This window comes from Thamnophis sirtalis, unplaced genomic scaffold (genome assembly GCF_051295495.1).
Source record: "Thamnophis sirtalis isolate CommonGarterSnake01/CBP01778 unplaced genomic scaffold, rThaSir2_p1.2 scaffold_12, whole genome shotgun sequence".
NCBI lineage: Eukaryota > Metazoa > Chordata > Lepidosauria > Squamata > Natricidae > Thamnophis > Thamnophis sirtalis.
In genome coordinates, this window is record NW_028261392.1 from 44,418,727 (window position 1) to 44,442,636 (window position 23,910).

A 23,910-nucleotide genomic window follows, 5' to 3' on the forward strand; every position below is an offset into this window, starting at 1 on the left:
GATTTTTTAAAAAAATCTATCATGACGGTCCAACCTACAGCAAATGGTGATCACATGAAGAAAGAATAGAAATAGGAAAAGTTACATTATCTTCCTAGACAATTTACACCGACACAACAAAGAAGCTTAAAATTGCTGAAAAGTATATTGAAAAGTGTTTGATGCAATGTAGTGATAAATTATTAGCGCGAAGATGACATACACATGGAATTGATAATGTTCTCAGCATGGGAGAACTATGAAAATGTCACCATATATATTTTTATAACTAAATGGTGTGATTTTGCATTACTTTCATACTCATGCAAAGTATGAGTATGCAAAGTAGAAATAACAGTTGACTAGGTTGCTTTCCCAAAACACATAATTGTATTTTGTTTGTAGCATATTAATGTAATAGAAGAAATTTGTGGCAGATAAAGAGCCAATACAACAGAGGGAAGCAATACTGTTTATTATTTCCAGAATGTTGGGGGGGGGGGGTAGGTTTATTATTGTTTAGTGTTTGTTTTTGTTGGTTTTATTCAAATGGAAGAAATTCTGGATGCTGTAGGCTATAGTTTCAGATTGTTTATCTTGTTTTTCTCTTTCTGTCTTTGTTGCATTTTTGGTTCAATAAATCTGAAAGCTGGCACTATTTCAGGCTGAATTACAGTTGAGAATAAGTCCATTTTAATGTTCTATTCCTATGTTCTCATTTTTTTCATCTTCCCATATATCTAATCTTATGCTTTGAAAATAAGTATTTTCTTTTCATTGACTGCCTCTTTTATACAGGATTTTTTCAATAGGACTTCCAGAAGAAGGGAGAATGATTTGTGATCATTTGTGATATTTTTTCTCTCGTTTGCTGCCATTTTTTTTCTTTGCTGAAACAATGGTTATAATAGAGTGATTTAAGAAAACTTACCAAAAATGTTACAATTTAAAACATTTTTCAAACATGTTAATTCCTAATTTGAAATTAGTGCAATTTCCTGTGATAAAAATGTGTCCCATACTTTCGATTTCAGTGTTTTCAGTTCTTTTGCATGTACTAAGTCATTTTTAATCACCATCAAATGGGTCAGCCATATCAGATTGCTGTGTATGACCTCTACTTAACCCTACTGTCAGGCCTGCAATTATATTCCTTTTAGAATTTTGGCCTGCCACACTTTCTCTTATTTCATTATGCTGTTTCATTAGTATAGTTGATGGAAGGGGGGAATAGACAGGAGTAGGATTGTGGAATGTATTGTTGTCATTCTTTACTAGAAGCCAAGGTCATCTTTTGTCTCCGCACTTTTACACCTGACCAGAAGCCGCTGGGTGCTTTATTAAATTGGAACTTTAAGGATCATTTAGCCTTGGACTCTGATTTAATTCTACGTGATACTTGGAACCCTGACATTATCCCAATTCTCTCTTCAAAATAAATCACCAGCACCCCCTCCCTCATGGGGGGGCTGGTGAGGGTTGCTGTTTTCCCAACGCTGAGCCACCCAGTCAGCGTAAAATATCAGCGAACAATTAGGAGCAAGCCTTTTGAGATAAGAAGCTGAGATGAGATGCTTCTCTTCAAATCTTCAAAGGTGAAGGAGTTTCTCTTTTAAAATTTATTGCTGCTGGCAAGAATCCCAGCCTGTGGGGGTTGGAAAGAAGGGGAATGAAGAAACTTATTCTCAACGCAATTAAAGGATGGCCAGATGATCTGATGAATGGAGATCCTAGCCACCCTCACGCAGTCAGCTCCGATGGCCTTCCCGGACCATTCCGGACAACTAAATGTGAGTGCATACTATCCCTCCTTCCCCCCAGCCAAGGCTTGGAAAAAACCCTGGAGTGGAGATTTCGATTCCTTCCAAATGGGGGTAATTGAAATGAGCCAATACCCTGCAACTGAGTTGAAGACAGAATCCCTATCAAGATGGGGTTTTCAACCCAGCCAGCAAGAAGGGATTTGGCCAGCATCTATCACTTGCCAGCCACCAGAAATTGGGCTGCAGCTAGTGGATGAAGCACCACTAAATTGGGCTTTCTTCCCAGAGTATGGATGGTTAAGATATCAGTGGGCACCTCCTGGGCCATCAACATGGGAAAGTCCTCCAATCCAGCAGAGGGGTCCTTGGGCCAGAAATTTGGTCCAAAATTTCTAGGTCCATTCCCAATAGTGAAGATAGTTAGCCCAGTTATAGTTCAACTCAGTCTACCCAAAAGTCTAGGGAAATTTGACCCAGAATTTCATGGTAGCTTGTTAAAACCAGTAATTGGGTCTAGCATAAGAGCATCCACCCAAGCTTTCTCTCCTCCTATAGTGATAGAAGGGGAAACACCATCTATAGTGATAGAAAGGGAAACCCAATATGAGGTGGAAAAGATTGTAGACTCTAGGCTGAATAGGGGTCGCTTACAGTATTTAGTGCAATAGAAGGGTTACCCTTTGTCTGAAACCACTTGGGTGAAAAGCCGGAACTTAAAAGTGGAGAAGTTAGTAGAACAATTCCACGAGAAGTTTCCCAATAAGCCAAAGTAGGTAGTTAATTTTTTTTATGTTAACTTTTATGTTATTCTCTTTTCAGGAAACGTTTTTCTTCTGAGGAGAGACCACCTGTCAGGCCTGCAATTATATTCATCCTGGCTGCTATTGCAATTATGTACAAGGCATAGTGAATAACTATGGTAGATTCATAGTTTAAATCATAATCATATCGTCTTTTTCTCCCCCAAATACTTCTTCCAATTTTTTTGTGTTTTTTTTCATTTTTCAATCAATAAGATTCTGTTCTATTATTGTCCACAGTGAATTTCACAACTATGAGAACATGGATCACTATTTTGGAATGACTCAGAGTGATACCAATACTCTAAATGAACTACAATATTTTTTCCTCTCCTTGAATGCACAAAAATACTTTTGTATACTTCTGTTTTTAATTAACATCATAAGTGTAAACTGGTAGAATACATGGATACCAGATGTGGTGGCCCACAATTTTGCAGGTTATTTTGGCTGAGAATTATGAGAATACAATGCAGCATACCTGAACAGCATTAATTGGAAATAGCATAATGGACAAATGAAGCAAACAAAATATTTGTAAAAGTTATGGTATTTATGTAATTACTTACCAAGCACATCTAAATTATATTAAAGTAACCAAAATATCTTTACAATCCCCAAGGCATGTCACAGCTTTTGAGCACCCCTAATGTTTGGAAATTGAAAGTTGAAAAATTTGACAATCCTATAAATTAAGTAGGTCTATTATTTACCTTGTCAAACATCTATATGTTATAATTTTTGTTGTCGTGACTTTTACTTGGATGAAATGATACATCATAGAGCAATAAGTTTTGAATCAAAGTATCTCAAATGAACTAACTTACAGAATGTGTCCAAATCCAGACCAATGATACTGGAGGGAATGAAATTTTGGGAAGTTATGATCACTACAGTGCTACTGACTGTTGCAGCACTGTGTTTGCAGTCACATGACCTTCATGTTCAACATTTTGTGATAGCTTTGCAATTCTCACTCCCCCCCCCTGAAATTTACGCATTATGTGACTCTTAAGGAAGCAATAAGTTTAAGGTGCATAAATAAAAATCTGATTTTTATTGCTTTATATGCTCCTTCTCACACACCCAAACATGTATCTACACCCCATCTTTGCTCAGAAACTCAAGACAAATACATAATACTCCATCCCCCTATATCTCTTCACAACAACCCAGTCTGCTAAGTTGGACTGAACATCACCAAGTGAGCTGCTGTGGCTGTAGATGGAGTAGTGACTTGATTTCTCTGGTGTGAGTCAAATACGTTAGCCACCAATCCTTGCCATCCTGTTTCATTTTTCATCTGCTTCCTACTCTGAAATTGAATATAGACCGATCCCTCCTTTGGACACTGACATCAGATAGATTGGTCCCTATGGAGAAATCCATCTAGCTGGAGATGTAGTATCATTATTACAGCAATATTGATGCCTAGTTGTAGCATAGCCCATTTAAGGTTCAAGATTCAGCCCAAAGTCAATGAAAATGTTTTGTTACCTCAAAAAACCCTCTAATACTGCAAATTTGCTTTGACTTGCAAAGCTTATTGTCTGGGATCACAGCTCCACAATTAGGAGCAAGAGCTTTGAATCTGTAGACTGGACATTGCAATATATGCGGCAAGAATGAGGTCTTTGGGGAATTTTAATCAATTGCACTTGTGATTTCTATTGGTTTCTACCACTTGTGAAAAGAGGAAATGATCCTGGTTTGAAGAATTCATGCTTCAAAAAGTCATATTTTGGGAGAAAGCTTCTCAAGTTTCAGTTGAAGAAAAACATGCAGCTGAGTGAGGGAGAATAAAGATGTTCTGATTTCTTATTTGGATATTAAGGGAAAAAAATCAGAAAATTTCAAAATGGTGAAATAGAATTGTCTGAAGATATGTTCCATCAGCAAGAATTGTAGAAGAATGTATAGATTTTATGCACACCATATTTGGCAATCCTGCAGAATTGTTTTCAAAGAAACCTATCTTGGTTCCTCTCAATGAAATGATAATAAAAATCAATTCTATACATAATTAGATACTTCCCTGGAATGATGAAAGAATATTGTTCCTTCAGTGCTCTCAATGAAGGAGATAACACTACTCAATTTCCAACAGAATTCCTTGATTTGGTTGAATTCTCTGAATTGGCACCACATAAACTGGAATTGAAAGTAGGATGTCTTGTAATTTTAATAAGAAACTTGGATCTTTCATCATTGTGCAATGATGATCATGAAAGAACTCCACAAGAATCTTATTGTAGAAAAAATAAACAAAATTTGGTGTGTTCAAAAATGACATTGTTATGATTCCAATTACATTCAATTTATTAGAAAGTGAAGTTGTCTGTCTTCAGCAGACACAGTTTCCAATGCAGTCATGCTTTGCTGCCAGTATACATAAAGCACAATGAGAAACCATGGAGAATGTGCTGATTTATCTGGAGAAACTGGTATTTCAGTATGGTCAGCTGTATGCTGAGGAAAAAGAAGTGAAAACATTAAAGAATTGGCAAATCAACCACACATTTTGTCATCAAAAGAGTTCATTGTTAAATGAAAACCATCATTATTTGTCATATTATACATCTTTCTTCTGTAATAAAATGATATTTTCTTCTTTAATTTTAAAACCAAAGCAATAGCAATCTACTTGTGGCCATTCTATTTTTCTGTGATTGTAACAAAATATCTCTGAAAGGATGAGCCAATGGTTCATGGGTTGTCTAGTAGCTCATAGAATTAAGAAATATCATTTAGAATGAGAAAAAATTACCTACAGTTTTAGAAAAAAATAGGTTAAAATAATTAAACGTTAAGGGATATCCCTTTATCAACTAGCAGTTTAAGAGATTATGACGTGATTCTTTTTTTAAAAAAGTGACAAGAATGCTTAAAGAATGCATCATATACATTTTAGAAATGACCTTTAGGTTAAATTAGTTTTAAGCTGGTTCCAACTTTGGTTTTATCAACTTTTCTTCATAATTTAAATGAAAAAAGAAAAGATCCTAGTGCAGCTCTTTCTTAATGTTGGATTTTTAAATGAAATACTCTGAGTGTTAAAAAGCAAAATGGAGAAATATCGTGTCTTAAAACTAAGCTGTGAAAATGTACCTCCCACATAATACATTTGTGAGTAATAACAATTATCTTGTTAGTTTTTTTTCAAGACATGAGCTGGGTGATCTATGTAGAAGTTTAATCGCTCTGCTTCTGTAGTTGTTTCACTTTCATAATAATAGCACCGACCATTTAGCTTCAAAGTTACCTTTGTACATTCTTTTTGCTTCTGAGAACTGAGCACCAGTTGAACTGCTGCTTTAATAATAATATCACAGTGAGAAAATGTGGGTATCTTTAAAAGCAGGGTGGAATATATGAACAGCTAGATTTGGATTGGGTTGATCTATGATTGCCACTTAGCATTACATTTAACATTAAAGTCATCTCAACTTATTTCATAAGATTGGCACATGGAGGTAGGATGGAATTTCAACATAAGAAAACACATACAGAATGCAATGACAAGAACAGACCCAAATGTATATGGGATGCCTACAAAATATGAGTGCAATCCAACCCTCTTTTCCTATATCCCAGAACTGCTAATATTTCTCACAACCTTTGATCATGACTGTAATGCACACTGCCGCAATAGCCATTGACACAGATTAAATCAAGAACTTCTGGTTTTTATTGGAATTGAACTAATATTACTGAGAAACAGTACTCTCATTCATTTTGTCTCCTGAATACACAAACAATAGAATATTACCACACTTTCGATTCCGATCACACATAGTCTCATATAACAGTATGAGTACATTTCCTCTCAGAATATCAATCCACTCCAAAAATCAGGTTTGTCTCAGCAGGTCCTTTGATGTTCTGTAGATTGCTTTCTATATAGCAAAACAACCTTAGTAATTCTACTTGAATAGTTTGTAGCAATTTTAGATTTTGTAGTTTGTAGAAATGTTAGATTTCTCTTTTGTCACAGACATGCATTTTCCATAGTGGCCTTGTATTATATTTTGAGCGAGGGGAAGAGAAAGATATATTAGAAATAATTCCTGATTCTTAATTATCAAATAATACATAGTAAAAAGCTTTTCTTCTCTAAATTAGGATCCTGGAAAAAATCTAGGGGAAAAAGGTTTTTTTTATCAGAAAGTCTGGCTCTCAATGATATCCTATTCTTTAATTCTTGCTAGTTAACTTGCCTATCAAACTATTTCTGTTTGCATATATTAGGCTAAAGTGTAGTCAGCTAGTGTGTAGCTCATTGTATTGCATGAACCCAGCCAATAAAGTTAATTCATTAAGTCATGGTTAATTAAACCATGGGCTATGACACTTTGAATCAACTTTCTTCTGGCGTCATCTATATTTAACAGTGATGACAGGAAACTTGGAAGTTACCAAAAACACAGGATGGGGAAGTCTGCATCATTATCATACTTTGTAGCTGAGTCAATATATAATACTATAATATAGGGTGGGTGTTTTTTTATTTACTGAATTGTACAACAATTCAATCTATAGTTATTGGCTAAGTACATAAATCAGCCAGTTGTGATTTATTCATTAAACCATGATTAAGCTAATCATACCTTATTGAAATATAAACATAAACATAGTGACCTCTTGTGAATACAGGTAGTCCTCGACTTACAACCACAATTGAGCCCAAAATTGTTGCTAAGACAGTTAAGTGAGTTTTGCTCCATTTTATGACCTTTCTTGCCAAGTCCTAAGTGAAGCACTGCAGTTGTTAAGTTAATAACAAGTTGTTAAATCAATCTGGCTTCCCCACTGACTTTGCTTGTCAGGTTTCAAAGGTGATCACAAAAGTGACTACACAGCCTAAAACCATCTCTATCTATTGGACCTGATGGATTATATGCCTACTTCCTAAAAAAACTTTCCTCTGCCTTAGCAGAACCTCTATGTATAATCTATGAAAGATTTGGCAATCTTTCCTTGCAACTTAAAACTATGCCGCCTTTGATCTGATCTGAGTGTAGTATACAAAATTATCTGCTACAATGTCCTGCCTGTCAATGACTGCTTCAGCTTCAACCGCAACAATACACAAATACACAATAGATACAAACATAAGATAAACCGCTCCAAACTCGATTGCAGAAAATACAACTTCAGCAACAGAGTGGTCAATGCCTGGAATGTACTACCTGGCTCTGTGGTTTCATCCCCAAACCCCATAACTTTAACCTTAAACTATCTACTGTTGACATCACCCATTCCAAAGAAGTCTGTAAGGGGTGTGCATAAGTGCACCAATGTGCCTACCATCCCTGTCCTACTGTCCCCACTTATTTGTATCCATTTCCTGTATTCATAATCATGTTTATACTAATATCTGTTATCTTATACTTGCTTGACAAAATAAACAAAATAAAAAATAAACATGACTCTGGGACACTGCAACCATCATAAATAGAATCCAGTAGCCAAGCATCCAAATTTTATTCACCTGACCTGGGGATGTCATGGTCATGTCACTTTTCTCAGTGTCATTGTAACTTTGAATGGTCATGAAAAGTTGAGGACTACATGTACTACTTTTTTATGGCAATCAGTGGTATAAAGCTCAGATGATCATGTACAGGCCATGCAGATGACTTTGTTCAACACTTGACAAAGTTATTTGGATTTGTTCCCAGTTAGATTCCGTGTGGTACCTAGGAGAGTCAGATGCCTGGGGAAAGGTTTTGTTCAGTGATCTGGAAATGGTTTGACCTTGTTGAACCTGAGGAAATGGGCAGGGTTAGGGTTCTCAGTGCTTTCAGTGTTACCACCTGTCAGTTAGATCCTTGTTCCTCCTAGATGCTAAAAGTCTCCAAGATGGTTCAGGCAGTGATTAATTCATCATTGCAGGTGGGGACATTTCCAGGGCCTTTTAAGGAGACCCTGGTTTGCCACATCTTTAAAAAAAATCACTTGTCTCACCTGCCTGGACAATTTTCATCCTGTTTTTCCCATCTTGCCTTTTTAGGGAAAGTGGTGGAAAAGTGGTTGATTGGCAGCTTCAGAGGTCCTGGATAAAATGGACTGTCTGGACCCTTTCAGTCAGAACTCAGGCCTAATTATGGGACAGAAACAGCATTGGTTGCAATTGATCTTTAGTTAGAGCAGGATGGAGATGATCCTGCAATCATCCTCACTCTGATCTCTCAGTGGTCTTCAGTACCATAACCATACTATCCTTTTGGGCAGCTATGGGGGCTGAGGCCGGGTGGCAGAGTCTTACACTGGTTGGCTTCTTTCTCCAAGGCTGGTCCCAATCAGTGTTAATAGGGAGTAAGAGATCCATCCCACAGCCGCTCTCTTGTGGCATGCTGCAGGGCTCGGTACTTTCTCTACTCCTCTTTTACATGTACATAAAATCGCTGGGTGAGATAATCTGTCCTCATGAGTTGAGGTATCATAGAGTTGAATATCATCAGCGTACTGATATATCCACTCTTAGTGAACAAGTGATGCTGTTGGTGACCTGTTGTGAAGGGAAGCTAGAGGCTTTGGCTAAACCCTGGCAAGACTGAATGGCTTTGTGTGCGTGAAATCTCAAGATACAGGATTTTGATATCCTTACAACTGGATTAGGTGGCATTACGCCAGACAGATCCAGTCCACAACTTGGGATATCTCCTGGACTTGCAACTCTTGCTCAAAGTATGAAATTTCAAGTTGTGCACCAGTTATGGCCTTTCCTGCACCTAGTCCTCATGTTCAAGCTCTAGTCCTCCCATGTTTGGACTATTGTAATGCACTCTACATCGGGCTACCCTCGAAGAGCATTCGGAAGTTATAGCTGGTGCAGAGTGCAGTGGCAAGGGTAGCTTTTGGGTCCCCAGACTTACCTATATTACACCTCCATTCCATTCCAACTACACTAGGTGCTGGTTTCCTTCCGGGTACAATTCAAGGTGTTGGTTATCACTTTTAAAGCACTTCATAGCATGGATACAGGTTCCATGTCTCATCCCAATGGGATTGGTCTAGTCCACTTGTGCTGGCAGAGGAGGCATGATGCATCAAATTCCCTGGATCACCCAGGGAATTTGAGCTGGTGGGATGCAGGAGTGGAGCCTTCTCTGTTGTCACTCTTGCCCTTTGGAACATCTTACACACACACTCCCCAGAGGGAGATTGCTCCCACCTTCCTGACCTTCAGCAGGAGTTTGAAGATCTGGCTCTGTCAGTTGGCCTGAGGCTCCAATGGGGAACTGTCATGCTGGAGGTGATTGGTAGATTAACAACAGATCTTTCCTCTCAATAAACCCTCCAGCTCATCCTACTCCATCTCTCCCCATCTTTTAGTTATAGTTAATAATTTGTATTTTTGTAATATTTTATTCTTATTATATACATATTTTGTATAGTTTTATTTTGACATTGTAAGCTATCCAGAGTCATCTGGTTGTGAGATGGGCAGCAAACAAATTAAATAACTAACTAAATCTTTTTTTAATTATTTCAGCTGTATTGTATCCTCCTCATGGCAACCCCATTTACCCAAAGAATGATAGAGAAGAGGTCATAGGGTACTGATGAATGGCATAGATTACAGTTCAAAGATAAGGGAATTTCCCAAGATAGATACTGTGGGTGAGTGGAAAGGTCAGAGAATCAGACTTCTGCCAGCCCATTTGCATTTATCTAAATGGAACTTTCTACGTTCATTTGGCAGAGGCTCCAATTTGGCTGGTTTCTGATTCTTACTCTGTATTTTAAAAGAGAAACAATATATGTATTTTATATATGTGTATAGGTGTGTGTTTTAAATTTAGTTTAATTTTCACTGAGAATACCCAGGCTACGTGGTGACAAATAAGTAGTTATTATTGCTATGCATAGACAGCAGGAAAGTTGACTGAATTTTCTGGTTTTATGTTGACTCAATTGGATAAGGCATATTTTTTACATATAAAGATAATGGAATTGTGAGTTCCATTTAATATATCACAACAAAAATTATCCTGCCTCTGCAATTTTCAGCTATTTAAATCAAGGGTTTCCTAGATCTTAATCAGCTAGTGACATTTTATATAGAAGAAAGATTAAAAAGGAAGTACTTATCATGTGGATAAGGCATATGGGCAGTGGATCCAGGAGGGCTCCTTGGTTTACTGAGGAACTCGGGGAGATGAAGCGCCGAAAGAGACGCCTAGAGCAACGATGGAGATCCAGTAAGTCTGAGTCAGACCGAGCGCTTTTAACATCCAGCATCAGAGCCTACCTTCGGGCAATTAGGACGACCAAAAGAACACACATTGCCTCTCTGATTGCTTCCGCTGAGTCGCGCCCAGCCGCCTTGTTCAGGATAACCTGTTCCCTCCTAAATAGGAGGGATACGAGCGATCCTTTGCAAGGCAGGGCTGAGGATTACGTCCAATTCCTCGCGGATAAAGTTGCTCGGCTTCGGACAGACCTGGACTCCAATTGCGCAGAGCCAGCCGAGGCACCAGGGGAGAATCTGGAAGGACATCACTGGATTGATTTTCAAGCTGTTACCCCTGAGGACGTGGACAAGGCCATGGGAGCTGTAAGTGCCTCCACATGTGTACTGGACCCGTACCCCTCCTGGCTGGTCGCTAACAGCAGGGAGGTGACACGGGGCTGGATCCAGGTGGTTGTTACCGCCTCCCTTCGGGAGGGGTTCTTTTCCCCCGCTCTAAAGGCGGCGGTGGTGAGACCCCTTCTGAAGAAGCCATCTTTGGATCCAGCCATCTTAAACAACTATCGTCCAGTCTCCAACCTCCCCTTTGTGGGGAAGGTTGTTGAGAAAGTGGTAGCCTTTCAGCTCCAGCGGTCCTTGGAGGAAACCGATTATCCAGATCCCTTCCAGTCGGGATTTAGGCCTGGCTACAGCACGGAAACCGCTTTGGTCACATTGATTGATGATCTCTGGAGAGCCAGGGATGGAGGTTATGCCTCCGTCCTTTGCTCCTTGACCTCTCAGCGGCCTTCGATACCATCGACCATGGTATCCTTCTGCGACGACTGCGGGAGGTGGGGGTGGGAGGCACTGTCCTACGGTGGTTCTCCTCTTACCTCTCGGACAGGTCGCAGTCGGTGTTGGTCGGAGGGCAGAGATCGACCCCATGGCCCCTGAATTATGGGGTGCTGCAGGGTTCGGTCCTGTCCCCCGTCCTGTTTAATATCTACATGAAACCGCTGGGTGAGATCATTCGACGGCACGGGATAAAATACCATCAGTATGCGGACGATACGCAGCTGTATCTGTCCGCCCCGTGCCAACTCAGTGAAGCGGTTGACGTGATGTGCCAGTGCCTCGAGGCTGTTAGGGACTGGATGGGGGTTAACAAGCTTGTACTCAATCCAGATAAGACCGAGTGGCTGGTGTGTTTCCCTCCTACTAATTGGCCAAGTGTTCCATCTCTCAGGCTGGGGGGTCAAACAGTACGCCCCTCAGACAGGGTTCGCAATTTGGGAGTCCTCCTGGACCCACAGCTGACTTTTGAACACCACTTGTCGGCTGTGACCAGGGGGGCATTTGCCCAGGTTCGCCTGGTGCACCAGTTGCGTCCCTACCTGAAAGGGGAGGCCCTCACAACAGTCACCCGCGCCCTTGTGACCTCTAGACTGGACTACTGCAACGTGCTCTACATGGGGCAGCCCTTGAAGAGCATTCGGAGACTTCAGCTTGTCCAGAATGCAGCCGCGCAAGTGATCGTGGGTGCACCTCGGTTCACCCACGTAACACCTATCCTCCGCGAGCTGCACTGGCTGCCTATTGGTCTCCGGATACGCTTCAAGGCGCTAGTCGTCACTTATAAAGCCCTTCATGGTATTGGATCTGGGTACTTGAGAGACCGCCTGCTGCCAATTACCTCCACTAGACCGATTAGATCCCACAGATTAGGCCTCCTCCGAATTCCATCTGCCGGCCAGTGTCGACTGGCGACTACCCGGAGGAGAGCCTTCTCTGTGGCTGCTCCGACCCTCTGGAACGAACTCCCCGTGGTGATTCGAACCCTCACCACCCTCCAGGCCTTCCGCAAAGCCCTTAAAACCTGGCTGTTCTCACAGGCCTGGGGCTAAAGAGCTGCTGCCCGTCTCGAATGGTATGACTGTTGTGTGTTTTAAATTATGCATTGTTATGTTTCGTTTTTTAATTTTTTTGTCTGTATCCCCCTTCCCTGGTTTGAGTTGTGAGCAGCCCTGAGTCCCCTTCAGAGGAAAAGGGCGGCATATAAATATAATAAACAAACAAACAAACAAACATATATCCAGCAAATGTTTCATTTTTTTGTTTCTATAGATATTGGTATAGAAACACTTGCATGGAAGATTTTTTTTAAAAAAACCCACTAGTGGTAGGTTGGTTATGGTCTGGCAAGAGAGTATAGGTGTATATTTACTTCTAATATATATATTAGAAACATATGCTTAGGTATAATAATAAGAAATTAAGTTATTCCCACAAATGTCCTTGCCAGCCCTCTTGGTAAAAGACTTTTTATTATGCCTATTCATTTCACTATTCAGATAGTGGATTTTTCAAATGAGTCCTGACAAGTTTGGCTTCAGAGCTCAAGGCTGCTTCTGTGTTATGTCATTAGAATTTGTTACTAGGATATGTTCACAAGCTGCCATTTCTTCACGTTTTCTGATTCTCTTTTGTAAATGCAGTCTGCAATTCTGAAGATGTGATACTCATTTTTTCTGCTTATAATTTCCTATAAACCACAAAGTGTATTTTCAATGATAAATTAATTCACTTCTTAAAAGCATGTGTGGACATCAAGTACACATAGCTAAGATCAAGTTTCTAGTTAAACATATAGAGAACTAACTTTTAAGGCTTGAAGGATCTAATTTTAAATAATGAGGGTGTCACAAATTCCACTGTTCACAACATATGTTATAACTCATATTGCTGCCAACCATTTGTCAAAAACAATCACAGATTTTTACCCTGGAGGTTCTGATTAGGAATTAAAGCTATGACCAGAAGCAATTATTTGAAGTAATCATTCTAGAAGCCTAGACCAACTTTGGGTTAGTTTACAAACTAAAAGTGCATCATGGAATCAACTTTATTATACCTCAATTTCATAAAACACCAAATAATATGAATACATCAATCATATGAGGCAGAAGAATTCCACGAGAATGATCAATTCTATATCTTTCTGGAATCTTTTCTCATTCTTGTCATTCCAATAATAATAGGCTTCTTCATGCATATAATAATCAAACTAAAGCTTCCTCAACCCTGTAACTAGCTAATGTGTTTGATGATGATGCATCAAACATAGGCAAAGGATAGCCTATGTAAAAACGTCACTCCTATTCAGGAATTCTACACCACTTAGATTCCAAACATAATCCAATGAGTATAGATTCTTTGTTAAATAAACCCAGGTCTAATTTTTACCTTTAATGTAGGTTTCACTCCAATTTTTATTTAATATATTATACAAACTAATGGAGCTATAACCAACATGGAAAAGCCAGAAAATGTGAGAAAGTCCCAAACTGGTATCATGATTCTCCAGAGTGAAGTGTTACTAAAACATAAGATTTGTGATAGGATAGACCAAAGGCCATTATAATCAACAACCTGTCAGAATAGATATGGTATATGTTTGCTATATATATGAATGCTATATTTCACAATAACAAGTATTGAAGGATATGTCTCAGATATTGAAGTTTACTCATAGGTATCTACACCTTACACTGTATTAATCTGTCTAATTTTTTTTCAATTTGTCATATTCAACTGTCTTTACTATTACTTATCTCTAATTCTATTGTTTAACTATAGTTTCTGTAAAAAGCTATTTACTGAATATAGATTTGTAGAATGTTCCCAGATTCTAATGTTAGGAAACATTTAAAAAATCCCTTTGTCTTATTCAGATGCTTAATTTTATATGTCCCCACCATGTTCTTTTTAAAACTTCTAAAAAAGAATGCTAAAAAGTCCTAAACTGGCAACCTTTCCTAAGAGGAAAATTGTTACAGCCCCTTGATCAGATTCACTGTGCTATTATCAACCCTGCCATGTCCTTTTTGATATAACTATAACTTGGTTATAGTTCATTCATTGCTGAAATACACTCTAAACTAGGGATTTCCTCTTTACACTTTTCTATCCTTTCCTTTCACCAAGTCCTAGAGAGCTCTGTGTCATTGTTTAAAAAGTTGGTTCTTATATCTGCTTACTGGTCAGCACTTTTGTGATAGTTTAACTGCTGTAGGAGGATTATTCTGGGGGTCATCAAAAGTTAAATGCCTTCTTAAATTATTCTGCATTAGTAAGGGAACTATTGTTTGATTATACAAAACAACATTTTTCTTGAAGATTGTATTGCCCTACTCCACCTATTATTCCAAGTGGAGTAAGTTCCATGGAGATGAGGCCTTTCTTAAACTCTGATGATGTCACCAGGGCTAAATGGTCTATTCTACCACACTACTTTTTAGTATGCAGAATCTGTCTATAAATCTGAACAGTATATTGTATTATATCTATAATACAAGAGATCCCAGATTCATTTCCTGCCATTTCAGGGCAGAGCTGGAATCAGTACTTTCTGACTTTGGGAGAAATGTTGTCAGTGCTTTATTTCACATATTATAAAATAGTATATTTTGTTAAATCATGGTAAGCTGGTTTTGTATATAAAGCCAAACTATAATTTAGCCAACTAGAGTTAACAGTACTGAGATAAATGGACCAAATACTGTGACTCAGTAGAAAGTTTGTGTGTTGCAAGTAACATGTGTAGAATGTTTAAAATGAAAAAGGTACATAGATATATAGCAAGACAACTGTATCACACAGTTGGTCTACCAAAGATACCCCCTAAGCTATTTTGGTACAGGTACAGGTATATATTTACTTATATCTCTCATTCTATAAGAGTCGCAAACTATATTGGCATTATACAAAGGACAGTTCAGTGCATTGACTGGGACTTCAGAGGCTTCATACTTCAAAAAGTACAGATAGTCTTCGACTTGCAACCATTTATTTAGTGACCATTTGAAGTTACAACAGCACTGAAAATAGTGACTTATAATTGGTTTTCCCACTTATCACTGTTGCAGAATCCCCATGTCATGTGATCAAATTTCAAGCACTTGACAATTGGCATGTATTTATGACAATTATATTGTCCCAGCATCATGTGATCATCATTTATAATCTTCCCAGTCAGCTTCTGACAAGCAAAGTATTGCATTATATCTTCTAATGTCAAAACTTTCTATGTTTTGAATTTTAATGCTTATCTACTCTAGGCAGCATGACTGGTGACAATTGAATATAGGGGCTGCAATCCAAAACATATGGGCACCAGGTTGCCTACCAATACATCAGTGCAACTGGGTGGTCCTATTACAGTGATGGGCAACCTTTTTGGCGTGGTGTGTCAAAAATCAGCAAAAAATCGAGCATAACTCGCGTTGTGTGTCACTTCGACAAAAACATAATTTTGCACAATTTATAGTTTAAACTACAAAAATGTATAATTGCAATATATAATTGTATTTAATAAACCAAAAACAAATTATTTAACATACCTGCTTAGTAACTTCTTTCATCCTCACTTTTTTCCAAGAGCTGGGAATGATTAGTTTCAAAATGTCTATTTATATTCCACGTTCTGCTTACTACCGTTTCAGTACATAGAACGCAAAATGATCTGCCATTTTTTTCTATAATGCCATACATCTCGCCCCATGTCTCTTGAAAGGGTCGGCCACTGCCACTACAACTCCCTTTACTTAACCTTTGTTTTTTATTTTTTGGGTGCTCCATCAGTGGGCCAGTGACAGCAGATAGAATTATAGATAGCCAATTAGGGGTTAACTAGCCTAACAAGCTAACACAACCTCCCCCTCACTTATCTCAGTTATTGTGGGCAATTACAAGTCCATGGCACCCCAATAGTTGCTGCTAATGGCGCTCACAGTTCCCGTTGGCACTCCGCTGTTCCCTGCTGTGGTGCGGTCGTAACCGACAGTCCCAGGAGTAAACTCTCTGTGCCGGCCTGACTGGAGAGAGGCGCGCACTGTTCCCGCGCTCCTCTCCTGCGGGTCCTCCCTCGCCGCGCTGATGACGTGTGTGCGCACGGCACGCACGCCTTACCAGCAGCCCCTGCGCTCAGAAAGGGGCGGCGGCGATACAGTAAGTGAGTGTGGGCGGGGGAGATCACACGTCCCGCCCCCCCGTTCCTCCAGCACAGATTCTTTCATCCTCGGCGGCCGTGCAGGAGCCGAGGATGAATCGCATGAAATCCTGTGCGTGTCACCCCAAATGGCTACGCGTGTCAGCACTGACACGCGTGTCATAGGTTCGCCATCACTGTCCTATTAACTAATATAGCTGCAACCAGGGACTGTTTCATATAAAAGGCTTTAGTATTAATTAATCAGGCCAAAGGAACATGTTAACATTGACATATTTTCTTAACTTGTATGAAAATTAAACTGAAAATAGTAATGTTTATTTATTTGGAAGCAAATTTTAATATGTTCCATAAACTTCCAAGTAAACAAAGCTAGTGCTTGCTGAATAAAAATAATCACTTTTATATATAGTTGTACACATATATTTAAAATTTAGTGAAATTTCAGTGAAATTTGCTTCCAAGATTTTATATACATAACATTTGCTTTTAAAATTTTTGAATCTAGTATTCCATACATTTTTTTTACCTTTTCACCACACACATTTATTCAAGCATAAATTGTATGCACAAACTGATCAAGCCACTCTTTTTTTTCTGCGCAGCTAATAGAGTGTGCTTGGTAGCACAGGAATGTGTCACAGTAATGCAGAGAGCTGTAATGATGTCAGCTTGTTATTTACTTTCCAAATCTGAATGACTGAGCAAGGCGAAAGGAGAACCAATCCACCACAATGTGACCCTGCAGGCAGAAAAAACACAGCACTCTCACCAGTAAGAGATTGGGGGATGGGAGGCACATGTAACCAGGGTAATGTTGCATCATGTAATTGCACTGCTTTTTGCACAGTTTCCTTTTTCTTTTGCTGTAAAATGACTGTTGTAATTCAGAAAGCTTTGCTGGCCTTGAGGAAAAATAAGAAAAGGAGGATTAATTCAAGACAAAGAACATCAAGATCTATCTATGTCAAGGCTAAGTGTAATAATATCTATTCTGCTAAATAACAGTTATGGAGATAGCGTAAGTCCATATTAAATACATTATAATTACATCATGGAGCACTGGTTTTCATAAAGTATATTATTGGTTGTCTCCCAATTTTTTAACTGAATTTCCAAATATAAAATACTGAATTTGCAAAAGCATTGATGTCTGTTAGTAGGTTACATTTTATTGGCACAAAATTACTTCTTGACTTTTAGAAACTGGATGTAAATAAAAGTATAAGATTCTTTACATAAATTTAGCTGCCTAAAAACAGACTTAATGTTATACCTGCACACATACACATTATCAAATAGTGCATTTCATTATTCTCTTATTACAAGGAGAGTGAAAATAAGATTGATAAGTAACAGTGGTCCACAGGAGATTGTGTAAACATAGATTTTACTACCCTTTTATCCATTTTTTTCTGACTCCACAGGATTAAGAATTCATTTGAACAGTAGAAGGCTGGCTGGCTGGGCAATAATTCCTTTTTGGCGGAACAAAACATTTCAATTACCCCTAAAAGTGACTAAGGAGTTATTTCAGGACACTGCAATTGGAAGAGAAATTCATTTGATGGTCGGGGTAGGTGTTGATGTTTTTATTGGTTGCAAATCATAAAAGCAGAACTGCTGATAAACCCACCCCACCCCCTCTCTCCGAGTTTCTTCCTTGAAGATCAATATGTTGATTTCCACCAGCAGCCCCGGAGACCACTTAGTCAGCCGGGTTCTGCCAGCCTTTGCCTGCTGCTTCGTTTTCTCGTAGAGAGTTGCAGCAGGGAGAGGCTGGCCCTGGACTTCCACATGCACTTCGCTCTCCGAGCACATTAACTTGCTCACGATGTCATGAGCGTGAGCAGCAGCAGCACCACCACCTGACCGCCATTCTGCACCCCGAAACTTTCCGTTTTCCTGCCCGCCACTCTCTCGGACTTCCTTTTGATCCCCTCCGCCACCGGAGTGGATGTGGTGGTAGTAGTGGAGGTAGAGAAGGAGGAGGAAGGGCGGGAGGGGGGGAGAGAAGAGCAACGAGGGCTGCTCGAGATTTACAATCTGCTTCACGATCTCGGGACCTCGGGGTTGGAAAGAAGAGTTCCACTATGGGCTGCCAGTGAAAGGAACTTGACTTACTTGGGGCTTTGGCAGAAGTTGAGACTTTCCTCGGGGGCTTCCTGGAGGGCGAGCTGGGCCTTTCTACACGCGGAGGGAGGTGAGTTTTTCCGGCCGGCCTTTTGGGGACTCCCTAAGAGAAATTGACAAACGCGGATCGGCAGCGCCGGGAACGCCTCGGGAGGGCCATGTTTTCCAGCGCGATTTCAACTTCCTTCTGTTCGCCGGCCGTAATGGATGGGCGGTTGACTATTGTTTATATAGGTGGACGTTTGCGCTTCACGTTTCGGTGGCCTTCGAGCTGGGTTGGCCCTCGGATTCCCCCGCTCCCCCTACTTTCCCAGCAGGATGGCCTGGTTTCTTGTGGCAACCCCCCTCCCCCATCAAGGCTTTGAAATGGGGCCGAAACAACTCTTCGGGCCTTGCGTTGATTGAGAGGAGAGCCTTGCGGGGTGGGGTGGGGTTGCCGATTGCCCTCCCGGACCCCTAATTCGATCACAGGGACCTCAGGTTGATATTTATTTCGTTTCGCCTGGTGTGAACAGTATCGCTGCAGAGTGGGGGAAGGGAGCTTCCGTCCATTTTTTTGGCCGTTTGCCTTGGCTAAGGCTGAGGGAGGAGGACTGTGGCCAAGGGGGGGGGCTGCTGAACCTGCACCCGGGGGAGGCGGGGGTGCCTTTTAAACTGAAACAAGGGGTGGGGGAGGGGACGTGAGCGCGGAAAATGGTGTCGCGGTTGTGTAACCCCAGCGTGGGGGAAGGGAGCCCCTGAATCAAGCCTGTAGCTGAGGCCATTCATGAAGTTTTCCGGGGGTGGTGTGGCCAATAAGCCCCCGGGGGGGGGGGCTTCCTAGTGAAGAGCAACGTTTTAGAAAAGCGCTCGGCTGCTTTTCAGACGGCAGCATTAAGACCTGTTGCATGCTAAAAGTTCAGAAAGACGGAGAGGCCTCTTTATGGGGACCTCAATTGGTTCACTCCTGCAAATGACTTCCGCACGTTGGCTTTGTCTTCTTTCTCTTCCGTTTCCCCCTCCCATGTTTTGTTTTGTCCCAGTGTCATTGTAGTCAGCCTATTTTCATTTAGGTTGGGTAGGGGGGAGTACGCATTATACTTGTCTCTATGAACCCTTGGCCTACTTATTGACATGACGGGTGACTCATAGAAACAAAAAGAATCACCTATCCTCCACTTTCTGCCAAGCTTTTCTTGAGCTTATAGCTCTAAAGCTGCATCAGATAGCCCTTAAATAGTTTAACATGTGTGCACATGTGTGATCTAGAAACTGCATTTGCATGGTATATTGGCATAGACTTAATTGTACATAAACTTTATAAAGAAGGGTTTTTTATTTTAGATGGCTTATGAAATGAAATACTGTCTGGTGAGAAAGGTCCAGTATGGAAGTTTTAGTTCAATACTTTTCATGATTGTTTCCCCCCAAAGGAATAATAGAAGTAACAAGTTGTCAGAGCTCTTTCTGTACTCCATTCAATATTATAGCTTTTTACTTTGATTACCTAAAAGTTGATTTTAAACAAGACCTTTTCACAGAGTAAAGACAAAGTTAATGCAATAAAACTTTCTTGCTATCTCTGTGCAAGGTAGATGTACCAGTACTTCTTTTTTAGGCCAGATGTAAATAATAAATGTAGTATCACATTTTTTAGAATTGATTTATAATTCCGACTTTTTGTCAGTCCACATGGTATGAGGCCTGATTCATAAAGCTTGTTTATGAAGTCCAGGAATATAATTAGAGTTTGCTTATTTTGTTACTTTTTCCAAAACAGCAAGTCTACTTCAGGTTTGTTTACATGTTTGGTGATTCCCAATGGCTTTCTAGGCTCAGCTGCTTGCAGATTATTTTGGGTCACTGCTACTCCTTGATGTGGATGACTGATCAAACTTCATCTAGTCAAACTATCATACTCTTTACATAGGCTAATACCTTGAAGAAGCAGCACTTTACTTCATTTTAACTTTGAAGTTGTATGAATAAGGAGCTGACAGGTTGCTGCAAGCAATTTATAGCTGGTAAAGAATTTCCAATATTTTGAAAATACTACAGTATTAAGTAAATACTTAAAATTAAACAGTATCACAATTATGTTGCTTAACTTCCAACATAACTCTTATTCAGATAAATATATCCTTTTATAAAGGATATAAATCACTTCCCACAGAATGTCCAAAGTAGTAGGAATATTCTAACAAAAACAGAGAATTTTGTCTCCATTAAAAAGCAACGAAGTATAGTTTAACGTTTTCAAAAATTTCTTCTGAGAAAAATGACTGTTGTCTGAGAAACCTATGGATAATCTTATGCATTTTTAGTCTTTTAGGCGGTACAGATTATTATTAAACCAGTGAATAAGTTCCAGTCAATTTGTTTTCAAGTGAACATTTCAAGTATGTGAATTGGATGCATTATCTCAAGTTAGACTGTGTTGGTTGGTGTGTCTTATAATTTTTGCTGAGTGGTAATTCTGATAAGTTGCTGAGTGATTCTGTATGATTGAAGTAAGCCTTAATTGAATATTTACAATGCTGAATAGTTTTTGGCTATGTACAGTATTGTGGTAATTTTCTACAAAATAGTATTTATTTAAATGATTTGGAGAAGGAACTTTTCATAACAATAAATTACTGTTCTATCTTCAAAACTACTTGTCTATTTTCAGAAAGTAACAATATATGTGTATGAAATATTATTACAAAAATCTGAAATGCCTTTATCAATATGGAAAAAAGACTATTGCTGTCATTTATGTTTTATTTAAACAAGACAGTCATTCTTTGTTGTATCTTTATAGGGGAAGTGGTAGAACATGGTGTTGGCAGCTAGACTGCCACCTGTTCTGTTTAACACTGATGTTAATACGGAAGGTTATTTTTATAAAAGAAGTATGGCTATCTGCACTTCATTTAGGATCCATTTTTATTCATATGATTCTTGTATTTATTTAATATCAAATATTGTAATAGACACGCAACAAATTGCCAATTATGCAGCAAATTGCAAATTAAATGTAGAATATTTAATAAAATGCTTATATGGTTACATGGTTTCATTTTTGTGAACAGAATATTTAAAGCTGTGAGAGGCTTCCAATCCAGAATATCTTTTCTTGTAGTGGAGCAAAGAAAAGTAGCAAGAGTTCATCTCTAAAAAAAAAAAAAAAAGGAATGTGCCCCGAATATTGTGGGACACTGTTACTGGCATGGAAAATGACACCAGGGGCTTCAGAATAAAAGCAAGAACCATACTATAGAAATTAAGAGTCCTAATCCACTTTTAGACATGGAAACTGACTGATTGATACTGGGCAAGTCAGATACCTCAGTCCAACCTCTCAAATGGTTGCTTTTATTGAGAAAATAGGAGGATCATATATGTCACCTTGAGTTGAACAAAAAATGTGGTATACATATTAAAAATGAATACAAAATAAAAATGTTTTCCCTAATTCCTGGATAGAGCATCTTGAATAAACTGATACATGCCCTTCCAGGAAATACATTCCGTATCCAAATTGTTGCAATTAATGGTATACAGAAAGGCTGATTGGGGTGTACAAAAGCATAATTTGTGTTTCTCAATTTTTCTTCATATTGCATTATTTATTACTCTTAGAATAGGGTTAGAAAATATTCCCAGTTTTCTTGAACTTCTTTTTTAGTAACAAAAAATCTAGGAGCACTTGTCCCACAGAGCCAATCCTGAGATTTGTTTATATATAAAAAGAGCATTTGATAAAGAAAATATATGATAAACAAAATCATACAGATTCTACAACTGAACTCTTTAGTCTGCCTTCATTCTGATTGAGATAGTGAAAACAGATTTTACCTGACATGTTACATGAAAGCTGGCCTACTATCCAATTAGCTTCTGAGAAAATTCTGTGCTCTAATTTGTAACATATAAACTGCTTTTCAGTCACAATAAAACTATTTTAGACAGCTCGTTGAATGTATTTATGTTCCATCTTTGGATTGATGGGAAGTCAGTAGACTTAATTTTTTGATATTATGGAACAGAGGAATAAAATTTTGGCTTTTGGACTAACAAATTAATTTTTCCTGATGATTAAATTAAAAAAGAGATGATTAGTTTGTTTTATATCTAGTACTAATGTTATCTCAGTACTCTTATTCTGTACTTGGATGCCTTCATTATTCATCTTCCTTACATGATTAAATTTAATAATAGATTATAGTTGAATAGTAGTACTTGAACAATAATTAATCAATTTGGCAATGATACCCTGACCTGACCTGAAAAAAATGTTATCAGTCTGTATAAAACAGTGTTACCGGCCAACTTCTATTTTTAAAGCAAATTTGTATGATTCAAATTAGTCTTCTGAGTAAAAAGTCTCTGAAGAAACTATGCTTAATTTTCATTGGCAAGACATATGGGAAATATTTTTTTTCCCCAACTTCCCAGGTTTTGGCCAATCTCTAGAGTAGGGATGGGTAATTATGGCCCCTTTACAACTTGCTGTGCTGTCTCAGGAATTCTGGAATTTGAAATCCACAAGTCGTAAAGGGGCTATAGTTATCCACTCCTGCTCTACAGAATGTTCTTTAATTATGTATTTTTCTCCTTTGCTCTTTACATAGGAGTCATTATTTTGAATATGAAGGGGGCAAAAACTGTATTCCATGGCTATTAGAACAAACTATCCTTGCTGTCTATAAGACATTTATTTTGTTGGACTACTCCATATCCCTGAAATTCTATCATCTTTGTTTGCATTATTTGAATATATTCATACAGCATGCATGTGTGTATGTATATATATATATGTGTGCGTGTACGTACAGTATATGTATATACAGTATGTACGCACACAAACACACATTTCATATATATATTCATATATATATATATATATATATGTGTGTGTGTGTGTGTGTGTGTGTGTGTGTGTGTGTGTGTGTGTCTTTTCCTTTGTAAGATTGAGATTGTTTTGGCAACGTTTCAGCGAGGTCTCACTCGCCATCTTCAGTGAGACTTCGCTGAAACGTTGCCAAGTCAATCTCAATCTTATAGGGAAAAGACCCGAATACAACA

General features: G+C 38.9%; 2 protein-coding genes and 1 long non-coding RNA gene across 8 annotated transcripts in view; 2 read left to right on the top strand and 1 right to left on the bottom strand.

The window, feature by feature from the left end:
* The window catches only part of WWC3 (WWC family member 3), a 1,020,491-nt gene that overhangs the window by 429,651 nt on the left and 566,930 nt on the right, over positions 1-23,910 (top strand). The window lies entirely within an intron of this gene.
* Positions 4,323-19,200, bottom strand: LOC148043314 (uncharacterized). Of its 2 annotated transcripts, XR_015698202.1 has the most exons (4): positions 18,853-19,200; positions 17,501-17,633; positions 8,510-8,642; positions 4,323-5,011 (listed from the first exon to the last, which is right to left on the bottom strand). It is a non-coding gene; the product is annotated as an uncharacterized LOC148043314 (long non-coding RNA). The 2 variants fall into 2 exon arrangements; XR_015698201.1 differs by lacking the exon at positions 8,510-8,642 and having other exon boundaries at positions 18,853-19,180.
* The window catches only part of TBL1X (transducin beta like 1 X-linked), a 184,716-nt gene continuing 179,002 nt past the window's right edge, over positions 18,197-23,910 (top strand). For 4 of the 5 annotated variants that reach the window (XM_087726396.1, XM_087726394.1, XM_087726397.1 and 1 more), the window contains exon 1: positions 18,720-18,931. The gene's annotated coding sequence lies outside the window, so the exon portion shown is untranslated. Of the gene's footprint in view, positions 18,305-18,719; positions 18,932-23,910 lie in introns of those variants that run through there. The other variant, XM_087726395.1, reaches the window with a different exon arrangement.